Below are 26,741 nucleotides of genomic sequence, written 5' to 3'. Positions count from 1 at the left end.
TTAACATTTGTTAGTTTTATTTCCCCCACTAGATCATAAGCTCAGGGCCTAGGCCTCCATCCTCTAAGGGATGACAAGGTCTTTATAGGATCCAGATTCCATCCCACATAAAAACCTGATCCAGATAGTCTGAAAACATCCTGGACAAGCATGAGAGGATTTAAAAACAAAGGGAACCTTCAAGTTTATCCAATTCAAGCCTCTCATTTTAGAGATAAGAGGGTGAAGGAGTAAAGCACTTCTAAGAAACTTGTCTTACACTAATTAGTTGGAGGCAGAGCAGGAAGTGGAAAGCGGATCTCTTGACCTGAGTATTCTTTGTAGTTCACTAAGCAAATTCTGCAAGAGAGCAGGACCATGGCTTATTGACTCTCGTGGACTGGTGTGGGCCAGTGCTTTGCACTTCAAGTAACAAACTCAAGCCACTCAAGTGTGGTCTAGGGACCAGCCACAGCATAAGCTGCGAGCTTATTAAGACAGACATGCAGAATCTCAAAGCCCCACCCCAGACCTCCTGATTCTGCATTTAAAACATAATCTCCAGGTGATTTGTATGCACATTTTGGAAGCACTGAGGCATGTACTGCAATCCCTGACTCAAAGAGACAGCAAACTGCCTGCATTAACAATGGTTCTCAATCCGAGCTGCACATTAGAACCACCTGTGGAGTTTTCAAAATGTTGCTGGTGTCTCGCCTCAGACCAATTAAGTCAGAATCTACCTAGCCGATTCCAGCACAGCAGCCAGAGTTGAGAACCACTGCACTCAATTCCTTGGAGCCCCTCTTTTGAACTCAATGAACAGAGTCAATCAGGTAATCTGCAGCTACCTCAGGAGAGAGGTCCACAAACTCAAGATCTTCATGAACACCATAGCTCACCTGGAGTTCTCCAAATGCTAAAATCACCTCTGTTAACGCTCTCTTCTTGGCGCTTTGACCATGCTGAGACTGCCTTTGAAGTGGTCTTTACTACTGCCCCAAAAACTAATTTCTGGCAACTTGGCCAGTCTTGACATGGCCCTCTGAAACTGCCAGTAGTCTTGTAACTTAAAATTGCTCCAAGTCCAACTACACTTCAGCTATTAGGTCTCCTTGCTGTCCATTCACCACAAAGCATGATGCTTCACTCTATCACTATAGAAGAATAATAAATAAGAAATGTCCAGCTGTTATAACCCAAACAACATTCATTATAAAGAGAATACTTCCTCACAGCCAAAACTCTTCCAGTTATCTAAATAGAATGCCCTTCACCTAAGACCAAAATAAGAAATATTTAAATGAGAAAAAAACCCTAAATGTGCTAGATGAAAATATAGGAAAACACATATTTTTTAATGTGATAAAAACCCAGAAGTCATAAAAGACTGGTAAATTCTATGGCATGCAAACAAATTCTTAACACCATAAAGTCAAAAGACATATCAAAATGTGAAAAAGCATTTGTAGCTCATATCATAGAAAAGAACTAATTTTTTCAATATAAAATAGCATTAATTTCCTCAAAATATAAATAGTTCCACCAAATCAACAGGAAGGGGTCCAAGAGCCCAATAGGAAAATGAGCAAAGGATATATAGATAGTTTACTAAAGAGGAAATACATGTAGATAAAAATATGTTCAATGTTAGCCATAAGAAAAACGCAAATTAAAAACTGTGATAACATTTTTTACCTATCAGATTGGCAAAGATCAAAAAGTATGAAAGGGAATATATAGACAAAGACATGGATAAAACAAGCAGGCACTCTCATACATTGCTGGGGCAGGGGAGTTTAAATTAGCTTAAGATCCCTGAAGAGCAGGTTGGCAAAAACTATCAAAATTTAAAATGCACACACCTCGGACCCAGAAATGTTACTTCCAAGAATTTACCTTACGGATATAGTCACATATGTAGTAAATAAAATTCATACAAATGATTATTAACATATTATTTTAATAGTATAAGGTTGGAAACAACCTAAATTTCCATCAGTGAGGATTGGCTAAATAAATTATTTTATATCCAAATAATGGGATCGTATGTAACCACAAAAATAATGAATGAGTTCTGTAAATATTGAGTAATGACCAAGACTGACCATTAAGTTATTTTTTAAAGCGCAGAACAGTATGAATATATGTATGCTACCATATGTTTAAATATAAGTATACAGGCTACGTGTACACTGAATATATCTGGAAAGACACCCAAGACCACGGTATCAGTGGCAACCTCTAAAGGTTTGAGTAAGGAAAGTAGAAGGGTTAGAAAGGAGACTTAACTCTTTAATGTAAAACCTCTTTTGTGCCTATAAATACGTGGCACTTCATTTTAAACAAATAATTAATTGCCCTTTGCACATATGCCTCCAGGCCACCACAATGCCAGAGTAGATTCCAATCTTGAACTTTTAAGGAGAAAATGTCCTATAGGTCTTATAGAATCCAAGAGAGACAAGGAAGTTTTCTAGTGTAGTGCCGACTGCATTTTGGATGGAGATCTAAGGGTTTCCTGATAGAACACGTTTGGGTCTGTTTTAGTACAAGCTGTCATAGGGCTATGCCACCCAGCAAGCTATGTTATGCCTGCTGGAATCCAGCTAACAAAATAATTATAGGGCTTCTGTTGCTGAGTTTAACAAGATCTTCTCTAGACACATCTAAAAGAAAACCACCCATTGGTGGTTATCTAAGGGTCTCAGCTCTACTTTAGAATAAGGCATTTTATATACGACTTCAACTCAAGTTAACTGCCCAGAATGATCAACTGCCCAGAATGACAAGTCCATAAAGGAGGAAGACAACTGAAGTTTCTAGGTCAATGCCAGCACTGATCAAACAAGGCCTCAAGGTCAGTGGAGCCCTGAGGAATAGGTCAAACCTAGGCCACAGATCTCAAGTGACTGTTCTTTGCTGCTGCAGAAGATCAAACTAATACTATCAGTAGCTGCTCAAAACTGATTAACTTTGGGGTAAGAAGAAGAAAGTAGGAACCACTGCTAAGTAGCAAAGTTTATACTAGATAGGTTAGACATTAAACCAATATCCATCCATTTTTTAAAGTTAAAGGTAAGTAATGTAGGCAAGGAACTGTTATGGATGTAGAAGATCCTCCAGAACACAATGCTGAATGCGTTAATACGACTCCTCCCCACACCCCAAATATCCACTCAATCCCAGTAACACTGACTTCAATTTCTCATAGTGTTACACCTTCCAGATGCATGAGAGGATCCTGGCCAGGGTGAACTCTGATGCCTCTGGTTATGTTATACACAAAGGTAAGTCTGTACAAAGAGTGACCAGCTCTAGTCAAAGTGATTCATCAATACTGCTAGCCTCTGGCTCCTTTAGACAAAAACTCAAGAATTAAAGAAAATAAGGAGATAATACATTTCATCTTTGATAAAGAAATTTGCACGTCTTTAATTTTCCCTTGGTCCTGTAGTATTTTGGGATTTATTAAACATGACACCTCATTAATTAAATAGTCCACCCATACCTCAGAACTTCCTGGGGGAAAGCGCTGGAGATACATCTCAGATACTAAATTCCACTTAAGGAAGCTGAGCCTGTCCTTCTGGGAAAGAATTAAGCCTTCCGGATGCATTCAGCCCAATAAAGGCTAGCACCCCCTTGATTCACCATCTCCATGGTATAATCCACAATTATTGCTTTCATTTGTGTGACCTAATTTGTGAATCCCTACTGAACACATTTGTTCTCTAGCTGGGAATTAAACCACAGAAAAACACTGTGACACTTGATCCTTGATTGGTGGTTTTCTGCCTGTGCACAGTTTAAAAGAGCTTTTTTAATGCGGTCATGGTATGAAACTAAAAGAAAGTTCGTAGAATTGTTTTTTTAAGAGATAGGGTCTTACTCTGTCACCCAGGCTAGAGAGCAGTGGCATGATCACAGCTCATTGCAGCTTCTAATTTCTGGGCCCAGGCCATCCTCCTGCTTCAGTCTCTTAAGTAGCTAGGACTATACTGCCGCATCTGGCTGATTTTTTTTTTTTTTTTTTTGTAGAGATGGGGTCTTGCTATGTTGCCTAGGCTGGTCTCAAATTCCTGGCCTCAAACAATCCTCCTGCCTCAACTTCCCAAAGTGTTGGGATTACAGGTGTAAGCCACCACACCCAGCCAAGAATTTGTAGGATTTTGACTTGAAATAGTCTCTATCAATCAGCAGTGTGACAGAGGATTATACCACCTTCAAAGGATTATATCATCTATTATAGTACAGAGAATTATACCCCCTATTATACTACTTACTTCTGCAATGAATCCTGTTTATGTAAACAGACTCATTATATACTTTTATTAGGTTTAAATTTCAAATCAACCTATAAACAAAGCACAGAGGACTAAATTATAGTTACTGAATAGAATCTAAATATTATGAATCTTGATGATGTAAAAATAATAATATAATCAAAAATCAGAAAGAAGAATAGGAAGGAATGTGGAAAGTAGAAGTAATACACTAAATTCTTCATCTATTATAGCAGGAATCAATAGTTATTGTCCAAAGATGAGAAATCAGGAAGGAGAAATATATTACTTAAAGTTACAGGGGTAACCATGAGAATAACTAAGGGATTATTCATCATCAATAGGGGTTCCATTAAACAAATTAAAATCATCCATACAATGGAATACTACATAGCTATTATAAATAATAAGGTAATTCTGTACATGCTTACAAAGAAAGATGTCAATGATATGTTAGGTGGAAAAGTAAGTTATAGAACAATGATGCCATTTATATAAATACAAATATAAATATGTATAAATATATGTATATGTGCATAGAAAATAAACTACAGAATTGGGTCAGAGGAGGAGGGAAAAATTTTCATCTTTACTTTATATATCTATGTATTATTAAACATTTTTAAATGAAATCATGTGTTATTTTTTCTTGTAGAAATAAAATAAAGACCCAATCCATGAAAGAAAAAGTAACATTGCACTAGGGAGACTGAGATCTAAATCAGGAGTAAGAAAACTTCATTAAAACTTTCCTTTCACTCTGTGATAAATATGATTCTAAGAACCATGAAGTGTTAAACTAATTTTTGTTTTTATTTTCTTACCTTTTTGAACTCACTCTCTAGTTACTAACCCAAAATGGGGCCAATACTTCTTTCCTAGGTTACTACCTAATTACAGCACACCTTCACTCTGTTTTTCAAGTAAACATTTTTTGATGCCACTTAGAGCTTTCAATTTTCAATGCCATTCAATAATGCCACAACTGTGCTCACTTGTATAAGAAGTTAGTTTTTTCACAATATTCCTACTCCCTCTTCCTGGAAGCTCTCGAACCTACCAAGTCCCCCTTCTTTTCACCTCCAGAGCCTTCCTGACTTCCTATGAGTAGTATAACACTGCTTCCCCATCCCTGTAATGCAGGTCAGAGCACAGCAAGGACAGAGGCCCCAAGGAATAAGTGGCAGAAAAAATCAGCCACTTGTCAGGCTAGAAAAGAAGGTTACAGGCGGGAATTTGGTGACCTGATGTGGGGAGAAGCACACATGCATATGTGTTTACATATTCTTCCACAGCCTGTTTATCAAACACAAGTTTTTAAAGAATGATTACAGTTTAAATGATGCTAAGTCTCTTCCCCTTCTTAGAGCCAAAGCATCAAAAGTAAGTTTAAACACACTAGTTCTGTTTTCCTTATTAATTACTTTTAACAGATATCTCCACAATGTTAGGTTTCACTATTAAGCATTTTCTTTTCCCTCTTTCATTTTTTAATAATAGTTTGTTGTCGGGTTTTCCAACTTGCCCATTTTGAGTTTTCAATTTTCAGTTCATAGACGTGAGACCTTCATATGTGCCCTCATACTTTTTATTAAACAATTTGGTTTTGGCTCTGAGAATGCTCCTGCTTATTTGTGCCAGGGGAATGGCCAACGGATATTATAACTGATCAGAGGGGACATGGGGGGCCTGCTATCGAAAGCTATTTTTTTTCTCTCTTTGTTCCTGCTTCCAATTTAAGTTTGGAGACATTTTGCCATATTATGTTTGTTTGCTCACTGAATTGTTCTTAAAGGCTTAGTTTTGCTTTTCCAATACTGTAGATAAAATTAAAAAAAAAAATACAGATGACCTAAATGTTGGCCTTCTTCATCTTGATTTCTGGATTTAAAGTTACTCCCAATCTTATTCCTTTCATAAATTATTGTTTTTTGAACCATTGGCTATTTTATGAAAATTACTCAAGAGAATTAAGAGATTAAAGTAATTTTATACTTTATTAATTTGAAAGAAATTTGATAGTACTGATGGTAGAAAAATTATCAGGGTAGCAAGTTGTCACTTTGATTTCAAAGCACTATCCTTGCAAAGCAGTACAAATAATTTATTAACTTTCCCAGTTTTTAGTGAAATGAAGGATGCCTGAGCTTAAGCAGTTTAACTTCTCAGAAAAGGATCCTGCTACAGGGTCAAGAGAACAGGGGAAGTGACAAAGGTCTCCCTGGGATGGGCTGTACAAAGTACCACAAACTGGTGGCTTAAAACAACAAACGTTTGCTTTCTCACAACTCTGGAGTTGTGAGAGCCGTGCTCTCTCTTCAGGCTGTTGCCTCCTCCTAGATTCTGGTTGTTGCCAACTTGGAAACATATTACTCTAGTCTCTGCTTCTGTCTTTACACAGCCTTCTCCCCTGTGTGTCTGGGTCTCTGTGGCCAAATTTCCCTCTTCTTATAAAGATACCAGTCGTACTGGATTTAGGACTCACCCTAATCCAGCATGACTTCATCTTACTTTGACTACATCTGCAAAGACCCCATTTCCAAATAAGGTTGCATTCACAGGTTCTAGGTGGACATGAATTTGGGGAGACATTATTCAACTCAATACAGTTGGAGAAGCAGGAAGAGGCAGGAGAAACGCAGCCCCACAGCTGTCTCATCTAACCTGAAGACAGCTCACACAGGAGAACAGCTGAGGCAGGACACAGTTGATGGCCAGTGCTTTAGAAGCTGTTCCAACCTGGGGACAATAGGCCAGATTCTCAGCGCTACTGCTGGAAGCCAAAAGGGCTTTACCCAAGAATGAGGCAGAGGGTACTAACAGCTTTGAGAGAAGGCTGCACGGTAGTACAATCACTGCTTTTTATCCAAGGAGCCTGGATATGGTGAGATTGAAAACTTTACTGAGGTCATTCTGCTTGCCAAAAAGAACATTCAATATTCACTTCTTGGATCAGTACCAGACACGTGGCAAACTCACATAGTTAGCAGAGAGGGGGACAAGAAGGGAAGACAAGGAAGGAAAGAGGGAGGATAGAATCCACTCAGCCTTTTTTATTAATGTAACAAAAGTTTCTTGACATATTTCCCAGAATGAGTCACAATCTCTGCCCTCCTAGTCATTTCCATTCCAAGCCTGTGAAGGTTTAAAGCTCTTATACTGACTTCCCTCCTTCTCTGTGTCATCTATCAGAACTCCTGCTTCCCATAGCTTGGCATTAATGTCTCAGAAAAAGGAAGAAAGCTGTTGCCTCTGCATCAAGACAGAAGCATACAACACAACAGCAAAAGGAGGAGAAGCACATCACCTCACTCCACCCCCAGGCATACAAATCTTAGGGAATCTTCCTTAAATATCTCCTCTCCTTCAGTTCCATGAGTTGATCACGTTCTCCCACTGCTGTGTTCCTAATTTTAAGGTTGAAAACTGGCGACCTTAAACTGATGATCATATATCTAATAATGTCTAACCTAAAATTATATTTGTTGATTTTACACATCACATAAATGGGGTATCCTTCAAATACTTCTGTATTAAGTGTTTCTTTGGTCAACCAACCATAATAGAATAACAAAATAGACATACCCTCCCACATTAAACAACTAGAAAACCAAACATAAAATATAAAATTGGAGTTTTCAAATATTGAACACAGGCAGTGCAGAACAGTGATCTCTGAGAGAAGAGAAATAAACAAGGTGAGCCTGATAAGTATCCCCGCTAGAGAAAGTTTCTAGGCCACACTACAGGGATAGGATATCCAAACAGAGCCCTGAGTATTACTAACTTGGGGAGACAGAGTTCAGAATTTGGAGAAACAGACTGACAAGAATCTGTGCAGCAGAGTACAAGGGAGGCACTGAAAGAAATAATTCTCAAGATCCTCAGAGGAGCCTTTCATGAGTCTTTCACTAAGTCGTAATCTGCACATGGACGTGAAGAAACTACTGATACCTAGCAAGAAACAGTAAAAAGAAGTATGCAGCACAATCCTCAGAATGCACATAGGGCTAGGAATAGTTCATATTCCCACCAGTGAGAATAGAAAACCATCCTAACATGCACAGCAATGAGTAGCATCCTCAGAAAGTAAATGCCTTAGTTGTGGTCCAAATCAGACCTAGTCTAAAGGCTGTTCAGGACTTGCCATTGCAAATCAACCCTTGAAAGAATCAAACCAATTCCAAGGATCTTAACTGCATTCCAGAAAAAGTCTGAAAATATCTAAATGAAAAAAAAAATCCAGCACTCACAATGTCTGGCTTCTAATTAAAAAATTACCAAGCATGAGAAGAAATAGGTAAATATGACTGAAACAGGAAGGAAAAATCAGTCAGTAGAATTGGACCCATAAATATGCAGGTGATAGAATTAAAGACCATGATATAGTTTGGATTTGTGTCTCCACCCAAATCTCATGTTAAATTAGAGGAGGGCCTGGTGGGAGGTAAATGGATCACGAGGCTGGATTTTCCCCTTGCTGTTCTCATAATAGTGAGTTCTCATAAGATGTGATGGTTTAGAAGTGTGTGGCACTTCCCCCTTTGCTCGCTCTCTCTCCTGCTCTGTCATTGTGAAGATGTGCCTGCTTCCCTTTCACCTTCCCCCATGACTGTAAGTTTCCTCAGGCCTTCCAGTCATGCTTCCTGGTAAGCCTGCAAACTGTGAGTCAATTAAGCCTCTTTTCTTTATAAATTACACAGTCTCAGGTAGTTCTTTATAGCAGTGTAAGAACAGACTAATACAGAAAATTGGTACCAGGAGAGTGGGGCACTGCTATAAAGATATCTGAAAACGAGGAAGCAACTTTGGAACTGAATAACAAGCAGAAGTTGGAACAGTTTGGAGGGCTCAGAAGAAGACAAGATGATGTCGGAAAGTTTGGAACTTCCTAGAGACTTGTTGGATGCTTTTTGAATAAAATAGTGATGGTGATATGGACAATGAAGTCCAGGCTGAGGTGTTCTCAGCTGGAGATGAGGAACTTACTGGGAACCAGAGTAAAGATCACTCTTGCTATGCTTTAGCAAAGACACTGGGAGCATTTTGCCCATGCCCTAGAGGTTATTTAGGGTATCTGGCAAGAGAAATTTCTAAGCAGCAAAGTATTCAAGAGGTAACTTGGCTGTTTCTAAAATTGTATGCTCATATGCATGAAGGAAGAGATGGTCTGAAATTAAAACTTATATTTAAAAGGGAAGCAGAACATAAAAGTTTGGAAAATTTGCAGCCCAACCATTGCAGTAGAAAAGAAAAACCCATTTTCCACGGAAGAATTCAAGCCAGCTGCAGAAATTTGCATAAGTAATGAGAAGCTCAATGTTAATAACCAAGACAATGGGGAAAAATGTCTCCAGGGTATTTTAGAGATCTTCAGGGCAGCCCGTCCCATCACAGCCCCGGAGACCCAGGAAGGAAAAATGGTTCTGTGGGCCAGGCCCAGGGCCCCACTGCTCTGTCCAGCCTCAGGACATGGCACCCTGTGTCCCAGCTGCTCCAGCTGTGGCTAAAAGGGGCCATGGTACAGCTAGGGCCATGGCTTCAGAGGGTGCAAATCCCAAGCCTTGGCAGCTTCCATGTGGTATTGGGCCTGCAGGTGTGCAGAAGGCAAGAATTGAGGTCTGGGAACCTACACCTAGATTTCAGAGGATGTATGGAAATGCCTATACGTCCAGGCAGAAGTCTGCTGCAGGGGTGGAGCCCTCATGGAGAACCTCTACTAGGGCAGTGCAGAGGGAAAATGCGGGGTTGGAGCTCCTACACAGAGTCCCCACTGGAGCACTGTCAAGTGGACCTATGAGAAGAGGAGCACTGTCCTCCATACATCAGAAAGGTAGATCCACCAAGAGCTTGCACCATGCACCTGGAAAAGCTGCAGGCACTCAAAACCAGCTGGGGAAAGCAACCATGGGAGCTGTACCCTGCAAAGCCACAGAGGCAGAGCTGCCCAAACCTATGGGAGACCACCCCTTGCATCAGCATGCCCAGGATATGAGACATGGAGTCAAAGGAGATTATTTTGGAGCTTTAAGATTTAATTACTGCCCTGCTGGGTTTCAGACTTGCATGGGGACTGTAGCCCCTTTGTTTTGGCCAATGTCTCCCATTTAGAATGGGAGCATTTACCCAATGCCTGTATACCCATTGCATCTTAGAAGTAACTAGTTTTTTATTTTACAAGCTCATAGGCAGAAGGGACTTACCTTGTCTCAGATGAGACTTTGGACTCTGGACTTTTGAATTAATGTTGAAATGAGTTAAGACTTGGGGACTGTTGAAAAGAGATAATGGTATTTTGCAATGTGAGACGGACATGAGATTTGGGAGGGGCCGAGGTGGAACGATATGGTTTAGATTTGTATCCCCACCCAAATCTCATGTCGAATTGGAGGAGGGGCCTGGTAAGAGGTGATTAGATCATGGGGGCAGATCTCTCCATTGCTTTTCTTGTGATAGTGACTTAGTTATCACAAAATCTGATGGTTTAAAACTGTGTAGCAGTTCCCCCTTTACTCTTGCTCTCTCTCTCTCTCCTGCTGCACTATTGTGAAGATGTGCATGCTTCCCCCTCACCTTCTGCCATGACTGTCAGTTTCCTGAGGCCTCCCAGTCATGCTTCCTGTTAAGCTTGCAGAACTGTGAGTCAGTTAAACCTCTTTTCTTTATAAATTATCCAGTCTCAGGTAGTTCTTTACAGCAGTGTGATGAATGGACTAATACAGACCAGGACATGAAAATAGCTATCATAAATATACTCTTATATGTTCCAGAAAGTAGAAGAAAGCATGAGAATAATGAGCAGAAAAATAGAAGATATTAAAAAGACCCTAATCAAACTTCTAAAGATAAAAAAATACAATATCTAAACTGAAAAATATACTGGATATAATTAACAGGAGATTAGGGACTGCAGAAGGTAAACTTAGTGAATTCAGCAATAGAAACTATCTGAAATGAAACAGACCAAAAAAAAAAAAAATTGAGAAAAATCAATAGAGCATAGTGAGCTGTGAGACATAAGTGGCCTAAAAAAACATGTAATTGGAGTTCTAAGTATCATTTCTTATTTTATCAAACTTTAAGCACATCAAAGATTTCTGGAGCTCATTTACCTGAAGCAATTCAGCTGTATTTTCATATTTGTAATAAGTATTCATAAAAATAAATGTGTTTTACATACTATATGTTTAGATCTATTTCTGTATCTTTTTAGGAGCCTTTTTCTATTTTCTTAATTTTGAGCATTTAATGCTCTTATTACCAAATTACTCTAAGGTCTTTTATACTTGAAATATACCAACGTTTGTTCCCAATTTTCAGGTATCACTGTTTTGACAAGAGGTAAATATGTGACAAATATCTCAAAAACATAGTTATTTTATATGAATCCTAAACCCATTCATTTATCCAAAAATACTTACTGAATGCTTATTATGTTTTATGTACTAGTGAAGCCACTAGTGAGCAAGATACATAAAATCTCTGCCCTGGCAAGATTATATTCTGATATGGGAAACAGCAAATAAATACATAAACAATAAAACATATTTAAACTATAATAACTTTTACAATGAAAACAACAAGAACAGAAAATAGTCTCTGCCCTTACAAAACATGAGAGGAATGAAGGAAGATAGATAATAAGTAAAGTTGAAGTTATATAATATTATGTCATAGTGATAAGTGCACTGAAGATTAAAATAGAATAGCTACTGGAAAGGTATAGAAAGCAGTCTTTTCATATAAATAACCTGAAAAACCCTCTCATAAGTCTTGACATTTGAATAAAACAAAGGCATCTAAATGAAGTAAAAATGCAAGCAAACCACGATCTAAGAGAAAGGAATTCTGGACAGAAAATAATTTTGCAAAGGTCCTGTGGCAGGAATGAGTTTGGTGTACATGAAGAACAAAAAAGCCAATAGAGCCAGATCATCTAGGGACTTGTTGGCCATGACAAGGGGTTTATATTTCTATCCATTTTATTGTAATGCTTAATGCCGAAATTATTCTAAATTAGAATACTGGTCATAAAACACTTATTGCTTTTTCTTCAACAAGTAAAATCACAGTGGAAAAAAATCTGTAATTTAATCACACAAAGAGAAGCCTGATTAAATTGTAATGTGTTTTCTTCTAGTGCATTTTTAATTCTTAGGAATTGTTTAAGTCATACTATAAATATAACTTTGTAATCTATTTTTTTAAAATAAGTTTTTCACAAATAATGTGTATCCTTGCCAATAGTTTTTCCCCTGAGAATTCAAACAGTACAATTTTTAGTCAAATATTGATATTTTTAACATTTATGATTTACATTGCCAAGATCTTTTCAAAATCTGCCTTTCAATGCCACCAGTAATGTATGAGAATGCCTGTTTCACTGCACCTATGCCAGGACTGGTTTTATCATTCTGGTTGTTTTATAAATCTATACAGTTTGTTTTTATTCTTTGCTAATTTGATGTGTCAAAAGCTGTATTTCAGTGTTGCCTTTATTTTGTATTTCTGTTATTAATAACTGTAGCAAATTAAAGATGGCAACAAGTTCTGTGACACTCCTCCCATCAAGAGGAGGGAGTTTTATTTCCCCTCCCCCTGAAAATGGGCTGGCCTGTGACTACTTCAGCTAATCCCAGGGAAATGACCCTCTGCCAGTTCCAGGCCTAGCCTTAAAGAGGACCAGATGTTTCTGGATTCGTGTTTGGAGCCCTGAGAAGCTATGTAGGAAGTCCAACTCTCCTGCTGAAGAGACCACATAAACAGGCCCCACGACCCCATAAGATCCTAGTGTACCCTAAACAGTTGTCCTGTCAAGCACCAGGCATGTTAGTGAAGCCATCTTAGGCCCTCCAAACCAGCCCAGCTGCCAAGTGAACACTACCAAGTGATCCCAGGTAACACTACATAAAGTGGAAGAATCGCCCAGCAAAGCCCTGGCTGAAGTCCTGACCCATAAAATCATGAGATATAACTACTTTAATTGTTGTTTCATGAGGCTAGTTTTGGGATAGTTTGTTACAAAGCAAGACATAGCTGAAACATGAATTGCATACTTTCTTCTGTGAATTATCTGCTTTGCAGTAATACACTTGGGTGTTAATGTCTTTTACTAATATATTTAAGTTTCTATAGAATAAGGACACTAATCTTTATCTTGCATACTTTTTAACAAGTATTTCCTAATGGATATTTCCCCTTTAATTTTTATTACAGTTTGATTACAACTGTAATTGTATGCTACATTTTAAGTGATTTTTAACATTTCATTTCAAAGTTTAAGAAAATCTTCTTCAAAGACAATAATATTCATTTCTATTTTCTTATAGTATTTCTGAAATGTATAATAAATCTGTATAAATGGATTAAACTTTAATCCATTTTGAATGAATTTTGCTTATAGTTTATCAGAGAAAAAAATCTTATCAATACTTCCAACTTCTCTCTTCATTCCCTGCTTCTCTCCTATTTTTATGACAAAGCAGAAATAAAGTGACTCATGGAATGAATGATATTGCTAATCTACGTAACATTCTATCCCTAAATACAAAGAAATAAATGTCCCCTTTTCTGAGTATGACTAACTTTTTCCCAAAGCTTGAAGGGTGTTTGTTTCCTGGGAACTAAAAGGGGGCCAGGCACGGTGGCTCATGCCTGTAATCCTAGCACCTTGGGAGGCCAAGGTGGGAGGATTGCTTGAGGCCAGGAGTTCAAGACAAGCCTGGGCAAATAGTGAGACTCCATCTCCACAAAAAATTTAAAAATCAGCCAGGCATAGTGGCACATGCCATAGTCCCAGCTACTCGGGAGGCTGAGGTAGGAGGATCACTTAAGCCCAAGAGTCTGAGGTTACAGTGAGCTATGATGATGCCACAGCACTCCAGCCTGGGTGACAGAGTAAGATTCTGTCTAAATTAATTAACTAGTTAAACAATATCACTTGTATAGGAAGAGAGTACATCCTAATTGAAATAAAAAGCTAAAAATCCAGTCAAACATATTTTAACATGACATTAGGCTCTACTTAAGACATTAGAAAGCTTTTTGTGAAGGACCTAGGCTCTCACAACTTTGAGAGACAGTATGGCAGCAACAACAAAAGCTTGCTACAATGTTAGAATATAGCTTCTGTTTGGAAGAGCTTAGAAAGAGAGAACTGGCCAGGGGAGCGCATATCAAGAGTGTGAAGAATCCCAGTGTATTGGACACCTCTTGAGCACCATTCCAAAACCTTTCAATTCTACCTTTTACTCTAGCCACAGCTCCCACAACCATTCCATGGAGGCTTTAACCAGCTTCACACATGTGCAACTGGTCAACCCTCACACTGTGACCCTGCCATTCTGGCTGTGGAATCCCACACTTAACTCTGCACTCATACAGTACATGTGCATAATCTGGAACTGCAGGTAGTAAACACTATGGGGCCACCTTTGATCTATAAGCAAAGGAAACCAATGGATAAATGCTCTCTCCCTTTCATCTCATGAATGGACTGCCTTATTTCATGAGTCTCCTCAGAGGATTCTGGAAGAATTAAGAACCAGGCACCAGTAGGGACTCAATAACCCATACTTATAAGTGACTCTTCCTCCTCTGCTTTACTCTCCCTGTCTTGTATTCTTGCCTCATGAAATTACTTTCCAAAATAAGTATCATCACACTAACCTTTATCTCAGGCTCTAGAGGAAACTCAGGCTAAGACAATCTTTATCTTGAAAATACATCACTGTGGTTACTTAGGTTAGCCAGAGTCTATTGCTTTGGCAACCAAAAGCAATCTTACTAAATAAAGACTAAAAAGAAAGAAAAATAAAAATTATATTTAAAAATAAGAGAAATGTAGCCAAAAAAAATCTTAAATGAGATAATATCAAGTTGAATCCACAAATGAATAATGCATTCATTATCAAGAAAGAGTTATAATAGAAATGCAAGGATGGTTCAACATTAGAAAATCTGTCAGTGTAATCACTACATTAATGAATTAAAAGAAAAAGTCCATATAATTACATTGATAGATGTTAAAACTTTGAATAGAATTCAACACTGAATCTCAAATTTTTGAAGCTCTGAAAAAACCTATAAGACATTTATCTTAATCTGATGAAAAGAATCTAATAAAAAAAACATACTTAATGATTAAATATTATAAACATTTCCATTAAAGCAAAGAAAAATAGAAGAATGCTCACTATCATGACTACAGTTCAACATTAGACATGAAAAGTAAATGAGATCTTATTACAAAAAAAGATAAAACTGCAGATGATTTATTTACCTAAATAAGGGACTCAACTTAATTTTTTTTTTTTTTTTTTTTTTTTTTTTTTTTGAGACAGAGTCTCATTCTGTTGCCAGGCTGGAGTGCACTGACGTGATCTCGGCTCACTGGAACCTCTGATTCCCTGGTTCAAGTGATTCTCCCGCCTCAGCCTCCCGAGCAGGTGGAATTACAGGCACACACCACCATGCCCAGCTAATTTTTGTATTTTTAGTAGAGACGGGGTTTCACCATGTTGGCCAGGATGGTCTCGATCTCTTGACCGTGTGATCTGCCGGCCTCTGCCTCCCATAGTGCTGGGATTACAGGCGTGAGCCACCATACCCGGTCTTCAGTTGAAAAATTAATAGAATAATTAAGAGAGTTATATGTCAAATATCCAGGAAAATACCTAATATCAAGAAAACTGCACAACTTTACTGTAGAATATGGAAAAAATCCCAACAAGTTTTTTATAAAACTTGTTAAGTAATTCTAAAATGTATCTGAAAAAGAAAATGCACAGGAGTAAAGACAATTTAAAAATGTAGAATTATCAGATATAAAAATCAACTAAAGTGCATTTGTAAAAAAAAAATTTCTTTTTTGAAACGGAGTCTGACTCTTGTCACCCAGGCCGGAGTGCAATGGCACAATCTCACCTCACTGCAACCTCCACCTCCTGGGTTCAAGCAATTCTCCTGCCTCAGCCTCCCGAGTAGCTGGGATTACAGGTGCCTGCCACTATGCCCGGCTAATTTTTGTATTTTTAGTAGAGATGGGGTTTCATCATGTTGGCCAGGCTAATCTCAAACTCCTGACCTCAGGTGATCTGCCCGCCTCAGCCTCCCAAAGTTCTGGGATTACAGGCATGTGCCACTGTGCCTGACTCATTCATAAAAATTAAAACATGTTATTGTGACAGAGAAGAAAACAGATCAGGAAATTAGAATACAGACTCTAGAAGACAGGGCCATATATGTTAGAAGTTAATATATGATAAATTGGGAATTTGGGGTCAGAGATGAAAAAACAGATGGGTCAGTAATCAGTATGAAGTCATTTGGCTCACCATTAAATAAAATAAATAAGCTACACTACCACATCACAAAATCCCCCAAAATAAATTCCAAGTGGGTTGAAACCCTAAATACAAAAATTAAAATTATAAAGGTGTAGGGGAAAATACAAAAGAATATTTTCCAATTTTAAAGTTGTAAAAGATTTCCTGAGCAAAACACCAACCCAAAGCCACTGAGCAAAAGACTGGCAGATTCATTAAAACTTAAAAACTTCTATATGACAAATGATACTGTTAACAATGTTAAAAGAAAAGTGACAGACTGGGAAAAATATTTGCAATACCTATAAAAAATGAAGAATACTATAATAATATATGTTACTCTTTTATATATTATTATATAGGATTATATATTTTTATATTATTATATAATATATAATCATATATGTTACTTTTACAAATCAATATTTAAAAATAAACTCACAGTAAAACAAAAGACACAAACAATAAATGCCTAAAAGAAATACCAATGACATAAGCATACGAAAATATGCTCAACATTAGTATTAATAAGGAAAATGCAAATCTAAAAATATATAATTTTTCATCTTTTAGAATAAAAAAATTAAGAAATCAGCAATATCCAATTTTATAGAGCATATGAGAAAAATGAGCATATCCATTTATTTTTGATAGGAGTATAAATTAGTACAGTCTGTTTGGAGGGAAATGCTGTCCAATTTATCACCCATTCATTCATTCATTCATTCGATAAATATTATTGAGCACTTACTTCATGCAATGTGCCGTGCTAGGTCCTAAGAATACAGCAGTGAACAAAACAGACAAGTTCTTGCCTTCATGGAGCTTACATTCTGGAGGGCAGGGTAGAGTGCAGGATGAAGAAGATAAACAACAAACAACTAAATATGTAGAGCAAGTGATTTTAAGTGCAATAAAACTAAATAAATTGGCCAGGCACAGTGGCTCATGCCTGTAATCCCAGCCCTTTGGGAGGCTGAGGCGGGCGGATTACCTGAGGTCAGGAGTTTGAGACCAGCCTGGCCAACATGGTGAAACCCTGTCTCTACTAAAAATGCAAAAATTGGTCAGGCATGGTGGCAGATGCCTGTAATCTCAGCTACTCGGGAGACTGAAGCAGGGGAATCGCTTGAACCCGGGAGGCCGAGTGAGCCGAGGTCGCACCATTGCACTCCAGCGTAGGTGACAGAGAGAGACTCCGTCTCAAATAAAAAAATAATAATAATAGATAAATAAATAAACGAATAAATCTGAGTAAGAAAGATTAAAAATGATAGTGTTGAGAAGATGCTATTTTATGTAGGGTGGGCAGGTGTGATCTCACTGATAAGGTGCCATTTGAGCACAGATATGAAGAAAGTAAGGGGGCAAGTCACAAAGCTATCTAGGGGAAGAACACAACAGATAGTGGGAACAGGAAGGGCCAAGGCCCCACAGAAACAGCAGGGATATTAGGATGGCTGGAGCAAAATAAAGGAGTGGGAGAACGATAGAAGACAAAGATTAGAGAAGAAAGACAAGAGGAACCACTGAAGGCCTTGGAAGCCATGGTTAAAGCTTTGATTTTCACTCAGACTAAATAGGAAGTCACTGGAAGGTTTTTAGTAAAAGAGTTATATGACTGAACTCACAGTTTAAAAGGATAACTCTAACTATTGTTTAGAGACCAGATTCTAAGACCATTAATTAGGAAGCTAGGTGAAAAACGATGGCAGCCTGCGCTAAGGTGGTACAATGAAGGTGTTAAAAGTGGTCGAGTATGAATATATGTTGAAGATAGAGTTATTAGGATTTGCTAATGGATCAAATGAGGAATGTAAGAGAAAAAGAGTGGTCCAGGGTAACACTGGGTTTTTGTCTTGAGCAACTGAAAGCTAATAATTACTGACATAGGGAAGTATGTGGAAGATACAGGTTGGGGGCTGGGTAGTAAAAATGAGTTAAATTTGTGATGACTGGCAGACATTCAAATGGAATGTCAATTTGGTTGTTTGATACAAAAGCCTGAAGTTCACGACAGGCACTAAAATGCCAGTGCCTATCATGACATGATATATATATATATATATATATACACACACACACAATATACATATATATACACACAATATATAGTGTATATATGTATACACTATATATGTGTATATATAGTACATATATACATATACATAGTACACATACATATACACATAGAGTATATATACATACATAGTACATATATATATAGTACATCTATACATATGTATAGATATACATATAGTACAGATTTATACATACGTGTATCTATACACATATAGTACAAACATACACGTATACATACACATATATATATACGTGTGTCTGTGTGTGTGTGTGTGTGTGTGTGTGTGTGTATAGTATTTACAGCCAAGTAGCTGAATAAGATCTCCTACAAGGTGAGTCTAATTGGAGAGGAGAAGTTCAAAAATTGAGCAGTGATGCACTCCAATGTCTAGTTGTTGGAAGATGAAGAGGAACCAGCAGAGGAAGCCAAAAAGGGACAGTCACTGGGGCAGGAGGAAAACCAAGAGGGCAGCATCCCAGATGTCAAGTGAAGAGTGCTTCAAGAAGGGAGCAATATAGCCAGGTGTGGTGGTGCGCACCTGTAATCCCAGCTACTCAGGAGACTGAGGCAGGAGAATCATTTGAACCCAGAAGGCGGAGGTTGCAATGAACCAAGATCGTGCCACTGCACTCCAGCTTGGGCAGTAAGAGCAAACAAAACTCTGACTCAAAGAAAAAAAAAAAAAAAAAAGGGAGCAATAATTGTGCCAATTTTGCATTATCTATCAAAATGTAAACTGTCATTCAGCAATTCTATTTTGAACCATCTACTCCCATAGAAATATATATGTACACATAAAAATTGTATTGCATTGATATTTATTAAATTATCTTTTGTAATAGCAAATTAAATGCCCATCAATAAGGGAATGGTTATATTATGGTGCATCTGAACAAGAGAATAAAATACAACAATTTTAAAAAGCTGGTAGAAGAAAGTTGCTGATATAGAATGACTTCTTAAATATTAAATGAAAAAAGGCTAATTGAAGAATAATCATTCTATAGGTATATGTTACCACTAAAGCAGGCAGGATAGTAGGTGAGAAAATGCATGAGCTCCATCCCAAACAGACTTCCTGGCATATAAATTTGGCGTGCCACTTTGGACAAGTTTCTAAACTCCTCTTGGCCTTCCTTTCTCAAAATCCCTCAAAGGGATTAGATGAATTGATATATTAAAAAGGTGTGAACAATGTCTGGCACATAGCAATCACTAAATAAGTATTAGCCATTAATAATGTCTTAATAGTATATATTATAATATATAATAACAATATATATAAAAGCATAGGAAGAAGTTTTGAAGTCAAATCCCAAACTGTTAACACTGGTAACCTCTAAGGAGGAGTTTGAGATTGGGAGTTAGCAGACAGGGTGAAAGGTGACAGAAAGATACTTAAACAGTTTATCATATATATTTCTATATTGCTTGAATTTTTAATATATGAGTGCAAATTTTTGCAAAAGCATATGTGCTTTCCTTATGAAATTTTTTACCTTTTTTTAATTGAGAGGGGAAAAAGAATAGTAAAAGTTTATGGATTTGAATGGCTATTCATGGCAATTTTTAGTCAATGACCTATGGTTCAACTGACACCAAAAAGATCAATCAAAGAATTGGGATATTGTGAAGCAGGCAATATAACATTTTCTAGCTATTTCAAGAAAAACACACAGATACATAACAATAAAAATAGAAAAGACAGAAAAGAGCCTGAATAAAATGAAAGAAAGGGAAGAATGAAACTGAGCACAGATATATAAACTCTGAGTCTAACCATTCAGGCAAATCAAAAACTGTATCTATCACACCCGAGACAGGCAGTCACCCATCATCTCCTTACACGTTTCCAGGGGCAAACAGCATATATTTGTCAGTTACACCTTATACTAACCAGAGTCTCTCATTGGTCCTACTTGTCTCATCTGAAGCAACATAGAATTAAGTCTTCTCTTTCTTCACCAGGACAGACTTTTGGCTACATACTCTGGTCCCACTACCTTGTCTGGGCAAGCCCAGCCCTGCCAGCGTAGGCAAAGAGAGCATTCCAAGCAGCAGGCTGCTATAGTTATTCCAAACCTAAGCCAAAATACAGCTCAGATTCTTTCCATACAGTGTTGCCAACAGGTAGAATAGTTAGCACAATTTGGAGGTACAAGTAGCATGACTTCTGACTGACTACATTCTGCTGGAGAAACAACAGGTATCAGCAGGACACAAATGCAAGAGTGTGCTTTATGCAGACTCAACTTAACCCTTCTATGTGTAACTCAAAGCCCTTCTTTCACCACCTCTTTCTTTGTCTTCAGTACAAATCCATCACCAGCTCTTCGCAGACCTTCCCAAGGTGGAGCTCACTACTGCATTTATGCCTCTGACTCTAATTACTATTTACTGCATTTGCATGTGTTTTTTCACATTATAATGTCATTAGCATGCAAGGGAGCCCGGTTGCCAGGACAACCAGGAGTGGTGAATGCAGGCACAGCCTTTAATGAAAACTTAACCCTACTTTGTTTAATTCCCACTGTGTTTTTTTGGCTCACTTTACCTCTGTGGCCCCAAGAATGGAAACATCCTACAGTTACCCCTTCTTATCTGGTGTTGCTCCAAGGTCTTGATAACCTATGTGTGCTGCTCTGGATACACTAGCAACACATATGTTTTTTTTTATAACTAACCTTGATAAATTTGCTCCCAATATAATAAATTTTCCTTCTGATCAACACTGCTCATTCAACACAGTCCTTCGAATATCTAAAATAGTCTATTTTTCTCCACATTCAATATTGTCAGGTTCTTCAAATTTGATATGATTTCTGGAGTCCTTACTCACATGACTGCCCACCTCTGAAAGCATTCTAAATGATTTGGTTGAGATCAAACTCACTACTTCTACAGCATCCTGCCCATCTGGCAACTCTCTCAAAAAATAAAAATAAAATAAGAAGTTAGTTTTGACCAACCCAGCTTTATCAAAGCTTTATACCCAGCTTTATATAAGCTTTATATAAAAGCTGGGTATATCAAAGCTTTATACCCAGCTTTATCAAAGCTGGGTATAAAACGATGATGATGACAATAATAATGATTTGTGAGGTAAACAATTTAAGATTTAATTTTTTAAAAAGTCACAAGCATGTGACTATCATGAATAAAAATAAAAACCTAAATGTAGGCTAAAAAATATCCAACTACACAAATACAGGAGCTCTTGCTTAACAGTAACACACAATTTTAAGACACAAGAGCTACAGATGCTATCAAGTTCAACAAGAGCCCAAATGTGACAGGCTGTCATGTACAGATTATATAGAATTTAGTTTGTAATTGTTATACTTGCAGGATAAGGTAAGGAGAGCAAGGTCAATAGTACTGCAGAACTGTTTTAAGAAAGGAAATCTTGTATGAACCAGCAACTAATGATCACCAAAATAATATATTATTTTCTGGTATCACTATCTTTTGCAATATGAGGAAAGACAGAATCAGTGGGGCCAATGAGAAGTTAGAAAAACTGAGGAGTAAGAAGCTACTAGGAAATGAGTTCCCACTTTTGATGTGGCAGACATGGAGAAGTGGACAAGTAAGAATGTTATTGTTCAATAAAATCGTTTGCAATGATAGAACTGTTCTTTGTGCTGTCCAAAATGTAGGTAGTAGCCACTTGAAATGGGGCTAATCCAACTAGGGAACAAAATTTTTTATTTTATTTTATTTTACTTAATTTAAATTTCAATTTGAATAACCACATGTGTCTAGTGGCTATCATATTCTTAAGCACAGCTACATAGATGATGGGCTGCTGCAGACTAAATATTCTCCCAGAACATTTTAAGATCAGACTATATTCTTCAGCTTTCCCACAAACGACTGTGATGGAGCCCAGAAACACCCAAGTCACAGTCCGTGAGGAGGCCCTACTGTAGCATCCATCGTAGGCCACATCCTACACAGAAGAAGCCCCAGGCCATAAGAATAGCCTGCCTTGAGACCAGTGGTGGGAATTTAGAAGGAGACTGGTGGTTAGTGTCACTACAGACTTCACAGACTCTAAGGACAAACTGCCTGAGTTGATATCCAACTCTGCCACCAATACATGTGACCTTAGTTTCCTCATCTATAAATTGGTACTATTACTAACCAATGTGAATTATAATTGGTACTATTACTAACCAAGGTGAAGATAAGCTCAGTGAATATAAGCAAATAGAGCCTAGTACAAAGTAATTGCTAGTGAGTATTTTTTCACAAAAAATAGGTTCTAAGAGTTAACTTACTTTGATCTACCCCCATGAGTGAGATATAAAATGTTAGTATAATTTATTTCTCCTTTCAGGCCTTTATTCTTCCACATAATTCAGAAGCCATCTGAACAGCTATTGGCTTAGTCCAGCTTAGTCTGGTTCATCATGCTCCAACATCTACCCATCATGCCACTACTGCTGACCCTTATCCCCCACATCAGTAAGTCATAAGACCCAGGTAAGTTATACTCTCCCAGTCCTTGTTTTTTATTCCATTCTCTGAATTTTCTTAAGCTGCTGAATTTGGGACCTGTCATAATTGACATTCTTGACTCAGCCTTCTGGTTGTCATATGATTCAGTCCAATGTTTTCTAACCCTCTTCCCATCATGACACACGTAGAAATTCATATTTGAATAATAGGGTAAACTGGAGGGGATTTTGTGGTGTTTATATGAAACTTTGTATAAAACCTAAAATACATTTTCTTTATATTGTATAATTATTACATTCAATCCCCATTCCTATCTCAGCTCTAGGCAACCACTAATCTACTTTCTGTCTCTGTAGAGAATATTTATCACTTTTCTCCAAATGATGGAAATGCCTTTCTCATCATTAACCAGAATTTGGATAATTCAAACTTAAATTGTACTCTACAAGTGCCATCATTCAGTAAATCAAATAGATCTTCCTTTACTTTCATGGACAAATGTGATTTGAAAATTTCTTATGACAATATGAATAAATTGTGAATACAATTGAAATCATATATCTCAAACCAATAATGTGTCTCTTCCTTACGTATACAAATGTTGCTCTACTTGTCTTAATAATTATTCTTTTCTATTCAGTGACACAGCCTAACCACAATTGTATCATTTTTAACCTCACATTTCCAAGATCAAATGTTTGCCTTAATTTTTGAATCCATAAACTTTATCAGTACATATGAATATATTATTGAAAGGTCCTGGTGATTTTCTATTAGGTTTATTTATTCATCTAATTAAACTATTTTTCAAGCCAAGAACTACCTTTCAACAAATAATCAAAGTAAGAACTGTTTACCAAAAAAGTTCCAGTTCTCCTTCTAGTTCTCAAACTTTTGACAAAACTTTTCCTTGGATATCTACTGCACTTTAGTATGAAACAGTGCAAAGTTGTATACATAAAACTGAAAACAGACATAAGTGAAGCAGCCTCAGTTGCAGTAGATTCTCCATTTAGACACATCAGAGTGTGGAACTCTTACACAGGAAAAGTATATTACGCAAGTTTCTCTGTCAATAAAATATTGAATTATTTGAATCCTATTCAATGTCTTCACGATACCCTTGACGTGAAGCCATTACGCCTTTTTTTGCAGTCACCCATCAGTGTACAAACTCAAGCCTCGTTCCATACTTTATTTGTTTCAAAGTATGAATTTACCACCTTCAATATTTCATCCGCAGTAACTTGTTTTGGTACTTCTTTACAAAGAACTGATATTTTTCCAAGAATTTCTCTTTAGGAATCATAACTCGTACAGCAATTCAGCATTTTCTAATGTGTATAGATTCATCAATCTGAAATAAAACCTGAGTCATTTGATAATAGTCTGGATTAATGCTATCTTTATCCCATCCAATATAATGTCAATACATTCACTAGTATTATCTGAGAGTGCCACTTCTTCCTTTTCTTTATTGGCCTCAAACAATTTTCATACTAGGTGGTAAAATGAGGGCTTCTATCCTTGTTTGAGGCAGTTTGGCTTTAGCTTTTAATGGTGTGACCTTGTAACTGGTTTATTTAGCTTAATCTAACATTGTTGGAACCAATCTCAAATAGAGCTTTGGTTTTTCTTGTTGCTTTGCAGAACTTTAAAATGTTCAAATCTTTTCCTGCTGAGTTTTTGTAGTGAGGTGCCAGTGCAGTTTGCTTGGCACCTTGTCTTCAACTCATAACTTTTCCTTGCCAGTAAGGCATTTAGGCTGAGGAAAAAAAAAGAGCTACTGAGCACATACATCCAAATTTGAGACGATTGTCATTTCATTACCTAACTAGTGACTTTTTTGATACTGTGTTCGTTTTGTGAATATGCTGGCTTTATAGCTTTAATGAAAAGTTATTCAATAAGATTGAAAAGAACAATATCTGTAAAAAATAAGTCTTTTTTAAGTGTAAGGAACTACTGGGGCCTATAGGCTTTTTCAACTACATAAAATCTATTTACAGAGTTAGGAAACTTTCTGCATTCATTAAAATGTTTTTAAAACAAATTTCATCAAAATTCATAAAAGTAATCATTTATGTCTATTTACTTCAAAAATTAAAACTTTGAAATATTCAAAAATATGTATAATACATATACTCATGTGTGATTTAAAATATTTTGATTAATTGATTTTCTCTTTTTTTTGAGACAGGGTCTCACTCTGTCACCCCAGCTAGAGTGCAGTGGCGCAATCATAGCTCACCACAGCCTCAACATCCTAAGCTCAAGCCAACCTCCCACCTCAGCCTTTTGAGTAGCTAGGGCTACAGGCATGCACCACCATGCTCAGGTAATTTTTAATTTTTTTGTAGAGAAGAGGTCACACTACGTTGCCCAGGCTGGTCTGAAATTCCTGGGCTCAAGTGATCCTCCCACCTTGACCTCCCACAGTGCTGGGATTACATGCATGAACCACCATGCCCTGCCAATAAATTTATTTATTTATTTATTTTTCTGAGATGGAGTCTTGCTCTGTTGCCCAGGCTAGAGTGCAGTGGTGTGATCTCGGCTCACTGCAAACTCCGCCTCCTGGGTTCAAGCGATTCTCCTGCCTCAGCCTCTCGAGTAGCTGGAATTACAGGCACCCACCACCACGCTCGGCTAATTTTTGTATTTTTAGTAGGGACAGGGTTTCACCATCTTGGCCAGGGTGGTCTCGAACTCCTGACCTCATGATCCACCTGCCTTGGCCTCCCAAAGTGCTGGGATTACAGGCATGAGCTACCGCACCCGGCACCGGTAAATTTATTTTCTAAGCTAAAAGGCCTTTTAATGAATCAGCTTAATTAAATTTCATTGAATTATTACTTGATTTTTAGAAATAAAAGTATTTTTTAATTCCCAAAAACAAATAATAAACCATTATGAAATTCTATCAAGAATGTAACTTTGGCTAATTATTAACACCAAAGGCAAAAACTAAGTCAGTCAAGAAGTAACAAAATCAATGTTTCACTTAGCAACACCTAGTATCAGAAAGTGGTAATAAAAGCAATAAAAATAATTATACATATGTTCTAAGTCAGCAAAACTATAAAATAATAATAGGAAACAAAATTGAAATAAAATACAAATATTGTACATGCATTAAAAAACAAAATTTTAAAAGATGAAAGCAACCCCAATATCCATTAACAGAAGAATGGATAAACAAAATGTGGCACGTATATACAATACAATATTATTCGATCTTAAAAAAGAAGGAAATTCTGATACACGCTGCAACATGAATGAACCCTGAAGGCATTATGCTAAGTGAAATAAGCCAGTCACAAAAGGACAAATATATGAACCCATTTATACGCGTTACCGAAAGTAGTCAAATTCACAGAGACAGAAAGTAGAATGGTGGTTGCCAGGGGCTGGAGGAAATGGGAATGAGGAGTAGTTGTTTCATAGGCACAAAGTTTCAGTGGGGAAAATGGAAACTTCTGGAAAAGGATGGTGCTGATGGTTACATAGCAATGTGAATGTACTTTATGCCACTGAGCTGTATACATTTAAAAATTGTTAAGACAGTGAGTTGTCATGTTTTTTACCAAAATTAAAATTTTT

General features: G+C 37.2%; 1 protein-coding gene across 11 annotated transcripts in view; it reads right to left on the bottom strand.

The window, feature by feature from the left end:
- The window catches only part of ATG10 (autophagy related 10), a 293,531-nt gene that overhangs the window by 213,867 nt on the left and 52,923 nt on the right, over window positions 1-26,741 (bottom strand). Inside the window, exon 1 of one of the 11 annotated variants that reach the window (XM_063664950.1) lies at window positions 20,572-20,708. The exons of the other annotated variants lie outside the window; for them this stretch is intronic. The gene's annotated coding sequence lies outside the window, so the exon portion shown is untranslated. Of the gene's footprint in view, window positions 1-20,571; window positions 20,709-26,741 lie in introns of those variants that run through there. 11 annotated transcript variants of the gene reach the window in all.

Source organism: Pongo pygmaeus, chromosome 4 (genome assembly GCF_028885625.2).
Source record: "Pongo pygmaeus isolate AG05252 chromosome 4, NHGRI_mPonPyg2-v2.0_pri, whole genome shotgun sequence".
Lineage (NCBI taxonomy): Eukaryota > Metazoa > Chordata > Mammalia > Primates > Hominidae > Pongo > Pongo pygmaeus.
The sequence above is the reverse complement of the archived record's forward strand: the minus strand, read 5'-3'. Positions and strand labels throughout refer to the sequence as shown.